Source organism: Oncorhynchus tshawytscha, linkage group LG03, assembly GCF_018296145.1.
Source record: "Oncorhynchus tshawytscha isolate Ot180627B linkage group LG03, Otsh_v2.0, whole genome shotgun sequence".
Classification (NCBI taxonomy): Eukaryota; Metazoa; Chordata; class Actinopteri; order Salmoniformes; family Salmonidae; genus Oncorhynchus; species Oncorhynchus tshawytscha.
Window position 1 is genome coordinate 49001774 of NC_056431.1, and position 15181 is coordinate 49016954.

At 42.7% G+C, this 15181-nt stretch overlaps 1 protein-coding gene and 1 long non-coding RNA gene across 2 annotated transcripts in view; one reads left to right on the top strand and one right to left on the bottom strand.

Annotated features, from left to right (window-relative positions):
- LOC112237873 (receptor activity-modifying protein 1-like) overlaps window positions 1-15181 on the top strand; it is a 65589-nt gene that overhangs the window by 43622 nt on the left and 6786 nt on the right. The gene's annotated exons all lie outside the window — the stretch shown is intronic.
- On the bottom strand, window positions 7243-15139 carry LOC112237882. Its single transcript, XR_002951502.1, has 5 exons — window positions 14860-15139; window positions 14375-14533; window positions 12389-13441; window positions 11999-12165; window positions 7243-7390 (listed from the first exon to the last, which is right to left on the bottom strand). It is a non-coding gene; the product is annotated as an uncharacterized LOC112237882 (long non-coding RNA).

Genomic DNA, 15181 nt, shown 5'->3' on the forward strand with positions numbered 1-15181 from the left:
AGTCTCCTGATCCAGATGCAGTAAGGGCTACAGTAACCTTTCACTGCCCATATCACATCTTGGCAGGCCCTTTTTAAATGTATTATTTTAGTTCAATCTAGAGTCAGGTTCTGGCTTAGTGGGGGAGATAAACCCACACTGGGTAAGGAAATAAACTAGTTTCAAGCAGTATTTGTATATGTTTTCAGGGCAACGAAGACCCCCTTGGTGTGTGTTCTGATGTACGCAGGGAGAAATGACCCCTGTCAATGCCTCTCAGTTTCAAACCGACAGATTGAGTCTCTGCTTATAGTTTCGTGAGCTCACAGACACGTTCATTCCTGTCTTTCTGCAGACATAATTAAGACATAATTAAAAGTTTGTTCTGTTTAGCAGCACGTGTGTGTGTGTGTGTGTGTGTGTGCGTGCGCGTGTGTGCATGCGCATCCACCCCCTACACCCTACACCAGAGTTGACCTTGATAGTGATGGAATGTTAATGTTGTATTATGTTAGCATTACCAACACTGCTGTAGAACAAACACAAGAGAGCAGGGTGAAAGGAACAAATCAAATGTTATTTTTCACATTTGCCGAATACAACAGGTGTTGAAATGCTTACAAGCCCTTAACCAACAATGCCGTTTTAATTTTAAGTTATTAATAAACAAATTAGGAACATTTGAGCAGTCTTGATACAACATTTTGAACAGAAATGCAATGGTTCAATGGATCAGTCTAAAACTTTGCACATACACTGATGTCATCTAGTGGCCAAAATCTAAATTGCACTTGGGCTGGAATAATATATTATGGCCTTTCTCTTGCATTTCTCAAAGATGATGGTACAAAAAAAATACAAAAGATCGGTTAGCTTTTTCTTCTATTATCTTTTACCAGATCTATTGTGTTATATTCTCCTACATTCCTTTCACATTTCCACAAACTTCAAAGTCATTTCCTTTCAAATGGTACCAAGAATATGCATATCCTTGCTTCAGGGCCTGAGCTACAGGCAGCTAGATTTGGGTATGTCATTTTAGGTGAAAATTGAAAAAAAGGGACGGTTCCTTGTTAAGACAAATAAGTGTTAAAGTATTTACTAAAGTAAACTGAAGTAAAAAAATAAAGAAAAAATAAAATAGAAAAATAACAAATAATTGAAGAGCAACAATAAAATAACAGTAACAAGGCTATATACAAGGGGTACCGGTACAGAGTCAATGTGCAGGGGCACAGTTTAGTCGAGGTAATTGAGGTAATATGTACATGTAGGTAGAGGTAAAGTGACTATGCATACAAATAGTCCGGGTAGCCATTTGATTAGCTGTTCCAGGAGTCTTATGGCTTGGAGGTAGAAGCTGTTAAGAGCCTGGCACTAGACTAGGTGCTCCGGTACCGCTTGCCATGTGGTAGCAGAGTGAACAGTCTACGACTAGTGTGGCTGCAGTCTTTGGCCATTTTAGGACCTTCCTCTGACACCGCCGGTGATGCAACCAGTCAGAATGCTCTTGATGGTGCAGCTGTATAACTTTCTGAGGACCCATGCCAAATAGGCATTGTCGTGCCCTATTCACGACTGTCTTAGTGTGTTTGGACAATGATAGTTTGTTGGTGATGTGGACACCAAAGAACTTAAAGCTTTCAACCTGCTCCACTACAGGCCCGTCGATGGGAATGGGGGCATGCTCGGCTCTCCTTTTCCTGTAGTCCACGATCATCTCATTTGTCTTCCTCATGTTGATGGAGAGGTTGTTATCCTGGCACCACACTGCCAGGTCTCTGACCTCCTCTCTATTGGCTGTCTCATCGTTGTCGAAGATCAGGCTGTTGTGTCATCGCCAAACTTAATGATGGTGTTGGAGTAGTGCTTGGCCATGCAGTCATGGGTGAACAGGGGGAGGGGGGACTGAGCACGCACTCCTGAGGGGCCCTCGTGTTCAGGATCAACGTGGCAGATGTGTTCTTACCTACCCTTACCACCTGGGGTCGGCCCATCAGGAAGTCCAGGATCCAGTTGCAGAGTGAGGTGTTTAGTCCCAGGGTCCTTAGCTTAGCGATGAGCTTTGAGGGCACTATGGTGTTGAACGCTGAGCTACAGTCAATGAATAGCATTCTCACTTAGATTTTCCTTTTGTTCAGGTGGGAAAGGGCAGTGTGGAGTGCAATAGAGATTGTATCATCTGTGGATCTGTTGGGGCGGTATGCAAATTGGATTGGGTATAGAGTTTCTGGGATAATGGTGTTGATGTGAGCCATGACCAGCCTTTTAAAGCACTTCATGGCTACACTTGCCAGTTGGTCAGCGCATGCTCGGAGTACACGTCCTGGTAATCCGCCTGGCCCTGCGGCCTTGTGAATGTTGACTTGTTTAAAGGTCTTACTCACATCGGTTACGGAAACAGTGATCACACAGTCGTCCAGAACAGCTGGTGTTCTCATGCATGCTTCAGTGTTGCTTGCCTCAAAGCGTGCGTAGAAGTAATTTAGCTCGTCTGGTAGGCTTGTGTCACTGGGCAGCTCGTGGCTGTGCTTCCTTTTGTAGTCCATAATAGTTTGTACGCCCTGCCACATCCAATGAGAGTTTGAGCCAGTGTCGTAGCCTCCTTAGTGATGATATATCTTTGTTGTAAAAATTTTATTTAATTTCCTCACACTTTGACAGGCATATACGGATCTCATTTTATGATCTTGTCCATACAATTTTTTTCTCCATACAGTAACGTAATACAGTATTTTGCCGAATGTATTCTATATATTTAAAACATTGTCATGGGTCTTTTAGCATACAGTAGGTGTTATGCTCAGACTGGCAAAAGCAGTAGGGAAAGCAACAAGCCACAAAGCCTGTATGGCTATGAACAGATTCCCAAATAGTACCCCTTTACACTCCCGCCCCATTTCCAAACTATGTTTATACATTCTCCTCTCATCAACAATGTTACCAAAAAGGGCTATTATAGATGAGTAGTTAGCGTGTCATGCCTGGCCTGTCTGTGTGTGGTCCTTTGAGGTGAGGTGGTTATGCTTGGCTTGTGTTCTAGTCCCACTTGGTCTCTCAGCCGTGAAAGGACTCATTAAAGTATGCATAGCCCCCCGGCTGCCTCAGCTCCTCCATAATATACACTGCACAGTTAGCACTGTTTTCAGGACAATCAACCTGTCACTGTTCTGAGTGGACTGCCTAGCAGGTTTAGTTAGCATTGGTGACTTAGCATAGACTGTCAAACCCCTTAGCAAACCCGCACCAATGTAACTTGACGATTGAGCCTCAGACACAGAACTTCACTTGTTGTGAGAGTACAGAGGGCAGGCAAGATGGGATCCTTTTCTATGTTGTAGTGTTTCTGCAGTCTCAGTCCCAACAATACAGACTGTGAAACCCATTCACTATCACAGAAAAACAAATCTATCAGAGGGCTGCACACCACTCCACTAGCATCATTTTAGAGACAACCCGCTGGCCACTGTGTAGAATACTTCACACATTCTGCAGAGTCTAGCAGCAAGCATAGAGCTGCACTGCTCTAAAGGTCCCATCGCGTGTGAACTACATGGGGCCATGTTACCTGCCCCAGGCCTGAGCTCTGTAGACTCCACTCTGTCTTCTCTTGGCAGGTGGCATCTCTCTCTCTCTCTCTCTCTCTCTCTCTCTCTCTCTTTCTCTTAGCACGCTATGATGACCAATCGGCTAAACAATCTCCCTCTGCTGTTAAATCACACAAAACCCGCAGGACCAGAGGTGAGGATAGGACAGCGTTAAGCGCCCACGCTCTGTGTCACACTTTTAAAAATTGTCTACATGTGCTGTGTGTTACAGGACCCACAAATAGCAAAAGAGGTGCATTTTTTTAAATCTTGACCCAGTCTCCCTTGACATCAAAGTTTGGTCTTAGTTCCTGAGGTAGAGGATGTGTTCTCGGTGACCTACATGTGTGGTCAAAGAACACTGTCATTTAACTAACGAACGGGAGGACGGGCAGAAGGACTATCTAACTAACTAACTTAGATATTTTCCTTGATCCATTCTTCCCTTTCCTTCTCACTCTCTCCATTTAGCTCTAAGTTCATGTTTTATATAGCTTATGATCTACTCTCTGTGATCAGTCTGTTGAACGCTGTGGTAGTCGGTCATGCCTGTTTGGGAATCATTAATGATGTAGACATGCCTGTATGAGTTTACTGGCCAATAAGCTTCATCATATCCGCGCCAAATCTTATGACCTCAGGCGTTTGGAAATAACTGCGGTTCTTGAACCACTATGATTGCATCGCTAATTACACTGTAATCAGAGGAATTGGATTGTGTTTTTACATAGCTCTCCAGATGGCTGCTAGCCAGAGACTTAGCCTAATGCTCTAAAATAAGGCGGCCAGGAGGTTTGTTCTGTGGTTGCGTCCCAAATGGCACCCTATTCCCTATATAGTGCAATGCTGTTGACTAAGGCCCATATGCACTATATAGGGAATATCGTGCAATTTGCAGCTCTTAATCCAAGCAACTCCTTTTTTGTGCTCTCCTGATCAATAGCCAGAATGTTCACCTTGGGACCTAATGTTTCCACTGGTATTTCGTTCAGGGAGAGAAGGTAAAGTCGGATGCTATTGCCAGGGATATCAGATACTTGTCTGTCTCCACATCCCCTGCCAGCCTTTAGTTGAAATCAGTCAGTTTGGTTTGGCTGGAGGAGCGTCTCCATCCGGATCTGAAGACTCCGCTTCGATCACCCTGTTTTTGGTTGAACATTCTCTGAGTGTTTTCTGTTCTGGGGGAGGGGGGGTGGGGGGGTCATGACTTGTGACTTGATTTCATTTTGTGACAGTTGAGGGAATCATTTATAAACCTTTATACCATGGCATTATTGAATACTAATTTCTGATTGGCTTGAAGGAAGGGCATTCTAGAGCGTACATTATTTAAGTGATAAGGCCAGAGAAGCCGGTGTTTGGAGGATATATTGGCATGGGTGTTGCCAAACCGTGCCAATATATCCTCCAAACACTGGCTTCAAGAGCATTATCACTTCAATACAATGTGTTACCAAATCAACATAATCAAATAATGATTGACATATTTTCATTAAAAACATTATTTTGATTAATGGGACTATTTCATCCTTCCACAAGATATAATACCCAAGCCAGTTGGTCGTTCGTTCTATCGGTTCGGTTGTCAGAGACGTGACTCAGTCGTTCAGTCTTTTTGTTCTGTAACTCCAGTGTTAATCTGCTAATTTGTAATTATTCGCCTACCTCCTCATGCCTTTTGCACACAATGTATATAGACTTTCTTTTTTTTCTACTGTGTTATTGACTTGTTTATTGTTTACTCCATGTGTAACTCTGTGTTGTTGTCTGTTCACACTGCTATGCTTTATCTTGGCCAGGTCGCAGATGTAAATGAGAACTTGTTCTCAACTAGCCTACCTGGTGAATTAAATAAATAAAAATGTCAAATCTATAGATGTGACCCAGTCGTTCATTCTAAATGTTCCATTGCATACTGGCTGTCAATGTTCTTACCCCTTGCTTCCTAGCTAGCCAGCCAACTATGGCTAATTTAACATTGCGTTAAAAAGTGCAGCCAGAATAAGAGCAAAGTAGCAGCATTTGCATTTGTTTGAGCTGTTTTCTGTTGACATTTATTTGGATAATTCATAACAATATAGAAAATGCGCTCACTCGTCAGGACACTGTTGTTCAGAGGAGCTAGCTAACAACACAGCTAACACAATCACTTCAAACTGAAGCTAGAATAACTGCAAACTAGCTGTACTTTGTTTCGTTTGACCTTTTTTCAATTGACATTTCTTTGTACATATTCATAAAAATTATGACAGCTGATTCATGATTTTGACTGGCTGAGAAACGCTGCCTGCCTGCCTGACGTCTGACATGTTCATTACTCTGGGACAACTGGAGATCGAATTTGAATATTAAAACAATGTTGCAAAGGTCGGAGAGACAGACAGCAAGGTTTATACAAATATATGCTGTTGAAAACTAAATGTCAGTTTAAAAGAAATGTGAGGTAATGTCTGCATGCTTTTAATAGTGGAGATTAAGTTTATAAATTGCCTGGCTGGGCTGATGAGACTGGGGATTGCACAGTCAGATGGAACAGAGTAAATATGCATTTTAACATCATAGATTTAGCCAATGGTAACGTGTGGAATAGACACTGGCTGGAATGCATTTTTAACGCATCAGCATTCAGGAGTAGACCCACTTGTTGTATAATTCTCTTTTACGCACAGTATATTTGCACGTAGATTTCAATGGCTATGGTTCATTCATACATGTTTTAAGTTTGAGCTGCTTTTGAAAGTCGAATTGAAACCATTGTTGAATTCGATTTTCATAATGGCAAGCTAGGACGATGATTTGGTTAGCTAAACTAGCAAGTCTGTTTAGCTACTTCAGTGGATGTTGAACACGTTTCTAGCGGCAAATTTGTTAAATTGTAGCCATGGTATAAAATGGATAATCAACTCATGGCTCTATGCATTCTCTGGAAAATAATGCAACTCTGTGGAAGGTTAGTTATGGGGAACAGAGGAGTAAAAGTCCTTAAACTGTCATTTTTTCTTGCTTTTTTTCATGAATTTATATGTATATGTTCTTCCTATTGCAGTGCATTTATTTCCATTCAAATATTTGCTTAAAACAGACAATAAAGAAATATCTAATCAACTCTATTCTGGCAATATAGAATGTCGAACAACCTTGAGATACAAATTGTGCATGTTTGAGATACACAGGTTGTGTGTAGGTCTGCACAGATCAACAGATATTTACAATGCCTGGAGAAACATCCTATCAAGTACCACAATAATCATATATTTTATGTATCGCCTGGAGAAACATCCTATCAAGTACCACAATAATCATATATTTTATGTATCGCTATATACACCCCCCCACACACACACACAAGCTATCGAGTAAATGTTCTAGCTACTTCAGTGGATGTTGAACACGTTTCTAGCGGCATAGAGGGACCAAGTGCTGCTGGGGTTGTTTCCATGTGCTCCTCTCCAAGTGGAATGCTTCTGACCGTTGTGGAGAGCTTCTAAAAACATAATCCACCCCAACCAAAAAGTACCCAAAAGCCATAATTGAGTAACAGTAAAGATACCTTACTGGAAAATGACTCAAGTAAACGTCACCCATTAGAATACTACTTGAGTAAAAGTCTTAAAGTACCTGATATTAAATGTCCTTAAGTTTCAAAAGTAAAAGTATGAAACGTAAGAGCCACAAATCCAAAAAGCAAAACAGCCAGACCTTTTATTTGATTAGAGCTTGAGTTTTTCTGAAAGGTAACAGTCTTACAGTCTCATCTGGTGAACTTGTGCCATCGCCTAGCTGCAGCAAGGATTCTTCCATGTGGTCCTTGATGTAGTTCATTCCTGAAATACAAGGGAGATAACAATATAAATCATGCAGTTATGTTTTTAGTGAGCCTACATTAATCCATTCCCCATCTATATACAGTTGAAGTCTAAAGTTTACATACACTTAGGTTGGAGTCATTAAAACTAGTTTTTCAACCACTCCACAAATTTCTTGTTAACAAACTATTGTTCTGGCAAGTCGGTTAGGACATCTACTTTGTGCATGACACAAGTAATTTTTCCAACAATTGTTTACAGACAGATTATTTAACTTATAATTCACTGCATCACAATTCCAGTGGGTCAGAAGAATACATACACTAAGTTGACTGTGCCTTTCAACAGCATGGAAAATTCCAGAAAATTGTCATGGTTTTAGAAGCTTCTGATATGATAGTTGACATCATTTGAGTAAATTGGAGGTGTACCTGTGGATGTATTTCAAGGCCTACATTCAAACTCAGTGCCTCTTTGCTTGACATCAGGGGAAAATCTAAAGAATTCAGCCAAGACCTCAGAAAAATAATTGTAGACCTCCACAAGTCTGGTACATCCTTGGGAGCAATTTCCAAACGCCTGAAGGTACCACGTTCATCTGTACAAACAATAGTACGCAAGTATAAACACCATGAGACCACGCAGCCGTCATACCCCTCAGAAAGGAGACGCGTTCTGTCTCCTAGAGATGAATGTACTTGGTGCAAAAAGTGCAAATAAATCCCAGAACAACAGCAAAGGACCTTGTGAAGATGCTGTAGGAAACAGGTACAAAAGTATCTATATCCACAGTAAAACGAGTCCTATGTCGACATAACCTGAAAGGCCGCTCAGCAAGGAAGAAGCCACTGCTCCAAAACCACCATAAAAAAGCCAGACTACAGTTTGCAACTGCACATGGGGACAAAGATTGTACTTTTTGGAGAATTGTCCTCTGGTCTGATGAAACAAAAATAGAACTGATGGCCATAATGACCATCGATATGTTTGGAGGAAAAAGGGGGATGCTTGCAAGCCGAAGAACACCATCCCAACCGTGAGCACGGGGTAGCAGCAGCATGTTGTGGGGGTGCTTTGCTGCAGGAGGGACTGGTGCACTTCACAAAATAGATGGCATCATGAAGAGGGAAAATCATGTGGATATATTGAAGCAACATCTCAAGACAACAGTCAGGAAGTTAAAGCTTTGGTCGCAAATGGGTCTTCCAACTGGACAATGACCCCAAGCATACTTCCAAATTTGTGGCAAAATGGCTTAAGGACAACAGAGTCAAGGTATTTGAGTGGCCATCACAAAGCCCTGAACTCAATCCTATAGAAAATGTGTATGCAAAACTGAAAAAGCATGTGCGAGCAAGGAGGCCTACAAACCTGACTCAGTTACCACCAGCTCTGTCAGAAGGAATGGGCCAAAATTCACCCAACTTATTGTGGGAAGCTTGTGGAAGGCTACCCAAAATGTTTGACCCAAATTAAACAATTTAAAGGCAATGCTACCAAATACTAATTGAGTGTATGTTTTTTTATTTATTTTTTTATTTTTTATTTCACCTTTATTTAACCAGGTAGGCCAGTTGAGAACAAGTTCTCATTTGCAACTGCGACCTGGCCAAGATATAGCATAGCAGTGTGAGCAGACAACACAGAGTTACACATGGAATAAACAATTAACAAGTCAATAACACAGTAGAAAACAAAGGGGGGAGTCTATATACAATGTGTGCAAAAGGCATGAGGAGGTAGGCGAATAATTACAATTTTGCAGATTAACACTGGAGTGATAAATGATCAGATGGTCATGTACAGGTAGAGATATTGGTGTGCAAAAGAGCAAGTAAATAAATAAAAACAGTATGGGGATGAGGTAGGTGAAAATGGGTGGGCTATTTACCAATAGACTATGTACAGCAGCAGCGATCGGTTAGCTGCTCAGATAGCTGATGTTTGAAGTTGGTGAGGGAGATAAAAGTCTCCAACTTCAGCGATTTTTGCAATTCGTTCCAGTCACAGGCAGCAGAGTACTGGAACGAAAGGCGGCCAAATGAGGTGTTGGCTTTAGGGATGATCAGTGAGATACACCTGCTGGAGCGCGTGCTACGGATGGGTGTTGCCATCGTGACCAGTGAACTGAGATAAGGCGGAGCTTTACCTAGCATGGACTTGTAGATGACCTGGAGCCAGTGGGTCTGGCGACGAATATGTAATGAGGGCCAGCCGACTAGAGCATACAGGTCGCAGTGGTGGGTGGTATAAGGTGCTTTAGTGACAAAACGGATGGCACTGTGATAGACTGCATCCAGTTTGCTGAGTAGAGTGTTGGAAGCCATTTTGTAGATGACATCGCCGAAGTCGAGGATCGGAAGGATAGTCAGTTTTACTAGGGTAAGCTTGGCGGCGTGAGTGAAGGAGGCTTTGTTGCGGAATAGAAAGCCGACTCTTGATTTGATTTTCGATTGGAGATGTTTGATATGAGTCTGGAAGGAGAGTTTGCAGTCTAGCCAGACACCTAGGTACTTATAGATGTCCACATATTCAAGGTCGGAACCATCCAGGGTGGTGATGCTAGTCGGGCATGCGGGTGCAGGCAGCGATCGGTTGAAAAGCATGCATTTGGTTTTACTAGCGTTTAAGAGCAGTTGGAGGCCACGGAAGGAGTGTTGTATGGCATTGAAGCTTGTTTGGAGGTTAGATAGCACAGTGTCCAATGACGGGCCGAAAGTATATAGAATGGTGTCGTCTGCGTAGAGGTGGATCAGGGAATTGCCCGCAGCAAGAGCAACATCATTGATATATACAGAGAAAAGAGTCGGCCCGAGAATTGAACCCTGTGGCACCCCCATAGAGACTGCCAGAGGACCGGACAGCATGCCCTACGATTTGACACACTGAACTCTGTCTGCAAAGTAATTGGTGAACCAGGCAAGGCAGTCATCCGAAAAACCGAGGCTACTGAGTCTGCCGATAAGAATATGGTGATTGACAGAGTCGAAAGCCTTGGCAAGGTCAATGAAGACGGCTGCACAGTACTGTCTTTTATCGATGGCGGTTATGATATCGTTTAGTACCTTGAGTGTTGCTGAGGTGCACCCGTGACCGGCTCGGAAACCAGATTGCACAGCGGAGAAGGTACGGTGGGATTCGAGATGGTCAGTGACCTGTTTGTTGACTTGGCTTTCGAAGACCTTAGATAGGCAGGGCAGGATGGATATAGGTCTGTAACAGTTTGGGTCCAGGGTGTCTCCCCTTTGAAGAGGGGGATGACTGCGGCAGCTTTCAATCCTTGGGGATCTCAGACGATATGAAAGAGAGGTTGAACAGGCTGGTAATAGGGGTTGCGACAATGGCGGCGGAAAGTTTCAGAAATAGGGGGTCCAGATTGTCAAGCCCAGCTGATTTGTACGGGTCCAGGTTTTGCAGCTCTTTCAGAACATCTGCTATCTGGATTTGGGTAAAGGAGAACCTGGAGAGGCTTGGGCGAGGAGCTGCCGGGGGCAGAGCTGTTGGCCGAGGTTGGAGTAGCCAGGCGGAAGGCATGGCCAGCCGTTGAGAAATGCTTATTGAAGTTTTCGATAATCATGGATTTATCGGTGGTGACCGTGTTACCTAGCCTCAGTGCAGTGGGCAGCTGGGAGGAGGTGCTCTTGTTCTCCATGGACTTCACAGTGTCCCAGAACTTTTTGGAGTTGGAGCTACAGGATGCAAACTTCTGCCTGAAGAAGCTGGCCTTAGCTTTCCTGACTGACTGCGTGTATTGGTTCCGGACTTCCCTGAACAGTTGCATATCCCGGGGACTATTCGATGCTATTGCAGTCCGCCACAGGATGTTTTTGTGCTGGTCGAGGGCAGTCAGGTCTGGGGTGAACCAAGGACTGTATCTGTTCTTAGTTCTGCATTTTTTGAACGGAGCATGCTTATCTAAAATGGTGAGGAAGTTACTTTTAAAGAATGACCAGGCATCCTCAACTGACGGGATGAGGTCAATGTCCTTCCAGGATACCCGGGCCAGGTCGATTAGAAAGGCCTGCTCACAGAAGTGTTTTAGGGAGCGTTTGACAGTGATGAGGGGTGGTCGTTTGACTGCGGCTCCGTAGCGGATACAGGCAATGAGGCAGTGATCGCTGAGATCCTGGTTGAAGACAGCGGAGGTGTATTTGGAGGGCCAGTTGGTCAGGATGACGTCTATGAGGGTGCCCTTGTTTACAGAGTTAGGGTTGTACCTGGTGCCAAATACAGTAAACTTCAGTAAACTTCTGACCCACTGGAAATGTGATGAAAGAAATAAAAGCTGAAATAAATCATTTTCTCTACTATTATTCTGATATTTCACATTCTTAAAATAAAGTGATGATCCTAACTGACCTAAGATCGGGAATTTTTACTAGGATTAAATGTCAGGAATTGTGAAAAACTGAGTTTAAATGCATTTGGCTAAGGTGTATGTAAACTTCCTACTTCAACTGTAAACCAAGCAACCGGGCTAAGTAGGTTACCCATTGGACTGAACCACAAAGTCAGGATTGTAGTTCACATGGCTGGTTCTCAAATCTATGAAGTGTCAAAATGTACACTATACAAAAGTTGTTTATGAATAATAAAATATTGTTAATTAGCCACATTTTGTCTTACTCATTTTGATGGTGGTGTCATCCTTGATTCGGTCAACTTTTGTGATCAGCAGGTTGATAGTTGGAAGTAGCCACCGCATCTGGAAATTGGTTTCAGCCTGCAGATGTTGATGACCTTTACGACTGGGCTCATTGTGGCAACATCTTCTGTGAGGCAGGGGAGTTCAGCTGGATTGAACCAGAGAAAAAAAAAACACTAATAATAATAATGCGTTTCCCATCCTACAAAGGGGACCACTAACCATTTCACCTGATTTAACAACAGGAATCAATGAGTAGTTGACTAAATGATAGTGTATGGCTACAATATGTGAAACAGTTATTAGTCAACATATTTAGACGATATTCAAGACCTTACATAACGATAAAATAATACATAATCCTTACTTACATTGGAACCTTGAAGTCTGTGCAGAGACCTCTGACGGCCGCCTCTCCTTTGTCTTTGACGATCCTCAGGGGTCTTTCTACAGCCATGAACCAGGAGTTGCACCTTGTAGCATTCAGACGCAGCAGCTGGAGGTTCCAAGTATCTTCAATGGTTTCGGCTGCAAGTGTGGATCTCCCGCGTTTGTTCCAAAGTGCTTGGCACTTGCCAGATGTTGAACAGGACACTTTTTTGTAAGCCTCGCTGGATGTTACTTTTAGGGAATTGCCTTTAGATGCTAAGTTGAGTAAGTGGCAAGCACAACGCTGGTGCTTCGGCAGCTGGTACTCAAAACCATCACCTTCATTCAGGATCGTTGCCACATCAACAAACTTCACTTCTTCAATCTCCTATTGTTCCTCTTCACCATCGTCCTGTCCTGGCTGAGCTGCTTCACCCCCACCACCCACTGCTTCGACTGCCTCGTTATTTTCATCTGCTCCATAAACTTGGAAAGCTTTCAAGAAGTTAGAGCCATTGTCTGTTCTTGTTCTTACAATCTTACTCCGGATTTCAAACTCAGAATGTATGTCATTTAGGGCACCTGACAACACATCAAATGTTTGCGATCCTCTCAACTGTTTGCAGGCCAGGGATACAGAGCATCTGTTGAGACTGTCAGGGTCTATCCAATGGGCTGTAACAACAATGAAACTTCTTGCAGACCAACAGTCGGTGGTGATGGCGATGTGGTCAACTCCTCATGGCCTCAGTCACCTTCTTCTTCATTTCCTTGGATGCTTCATCAATCCTGGAGCGCAGTGTGGGCCTTGATATTATCTTTGAGTTAGGCTGCAGATCCTGCACTAACTCTCTGAACAGTTTTTGTTCTACAACAGCAAATGGTTGGAGACCTTGGACCACATACTTCACCACAGCTTTGCCAATGGATTTTTGAGACACTGCCTTCAGTAATGTGCTCTGCTTGATGGTGGAGGGAGTGTCAGGGGTATGTTTTCTCTTCAGTGTGTTTGCTGTCAGTTCTCCATACTTCTTAAGATGGTGTACCTGCTTTCTCTGAAATAATAATAAAAGAATGACAATAGTTAATTAGCTAGATAACTACCATCACCAAATACTTAAGGTATAGGATCCTAATTTTAAAGCTATAAACAACATTAGTTAAGTGAGTTTTTTGTGAGCATTTAATATTACTTTGACAAAAAACAATGTTAATTGATTTAGCTAGTAGGTGATGTCAATAAGTCTACAGTAATTAACTAGGTAAGAAGAACAACTTTATCAACTAACACATGGGGTGGCAGGTAGCCTAGTGGCTGGACTAGTAACTGAAAGGTTGCAAGATCGAATCCCCGAGCTGACAAGGTAGAAATCTGATGTTCTGCCCTTGAACAAGGCAGTTAACCCGCTGTTCTTAGGCCGTCATTGATAATAAGAATTTGTTCTTAACTGACTTGCCTAATTAAATAAAGAAAAAATAAAGAAAATAAAATGTCTAGCTAAACTAGTGGGTGTTAGCTAAAATGTGAAACCTAATGTTAGCTAGCTAACTTAGCTTGACATGGGGTGTTTAGAGAAAAGGGTATTTGGCTAGACTAACGTTAGCTGACACAAATGGGCCAAGATTTGTAATGTACTAGTTAACTCATGTCAGTTTAGTTAGATTGCGTTAATTAACAAAGATTCCGAATCTGGGCACATTTTAACCAGCTAAAGTAGGTAATGTTAGTTACTAAACTATTTAGGTATAGGATTAAGCAAACACGGGCTGGTTAGCTAATGTTAGATAGCATGCTAATATAAGTATCATTAGCTAGCATGCTAATGTTATTCTAGCTAGCTAGCAAGCTAACAGTAGGCCTACATCAATGTGTTTTTTTAGATTTGACTGTGAGTTCTTGAACGCTAGTATTTCCTGAACTTTTGGTAAACATAACAGACATTTAATCCGGTAGGATGAATCCTTCATTCAGAGAAAAGAAAACATACAGCCAAGGATGTTTGTCCTCATCAGGAGGTGGTGGTAGAGCGATGACGGACATGATTGTGCGATTGAGTGGTGGTGGGGGGGGGTTACACTTTAGGGCTCTTGGATTTGCCCAAATGTGAGGATTGGCTCAACTCTGCTTGCATGACGTCGCTTGCTGCCTAGCAAAAGAAGTTCACCCATCAGTGCGTATTTCTACTTCAGTACTTTACACAACTGCGTGTGCACGCACGCACGCACAGACACACACATGCACATTGCTCTACTCCCCTCTGCCTCAACCTCCCTTCATCTATATTATATGAGAACCCACGGTGATATTAAAGACTTTGAGCAAACAGACAGAGAGACAGAAGGGTGAACAGACAGACAGAGAGACAGAAGGGTGAACAGACAGACAGAGAGACAGAAGGGTGAACAGACAGAGAGAACATTTCAATACTATGAGGCCTCTTCAATAACAATAGGGTTGTCGTGCACTACCTACCTCCTTGAATCACTTTGCTGATTGCTGATTGTTGTGGTGAGTTGAAGATGAAAGAGAGATGACAAATGCTCAAGACCCTCTGAGTTTCTCCCTGTATAATTCATAAAATTATTTTTAAAAATTGTGCGATCTAGAACCTACAGAGGTTCTTTGACTGTACCATAGAAGAACCATTTGAAGAAACCTTTTGGGTGTCAGGCAGAACCCCGTTGGGTTCTATGTAGAGCCCTTTTTACAGAGGGTTCTACATGGAACCCAAAAGTGTTCTGCCTGAAACCAAAAAGGGTTCTACCTTGAGCCAAAAAGGATTCTCATATGGGGA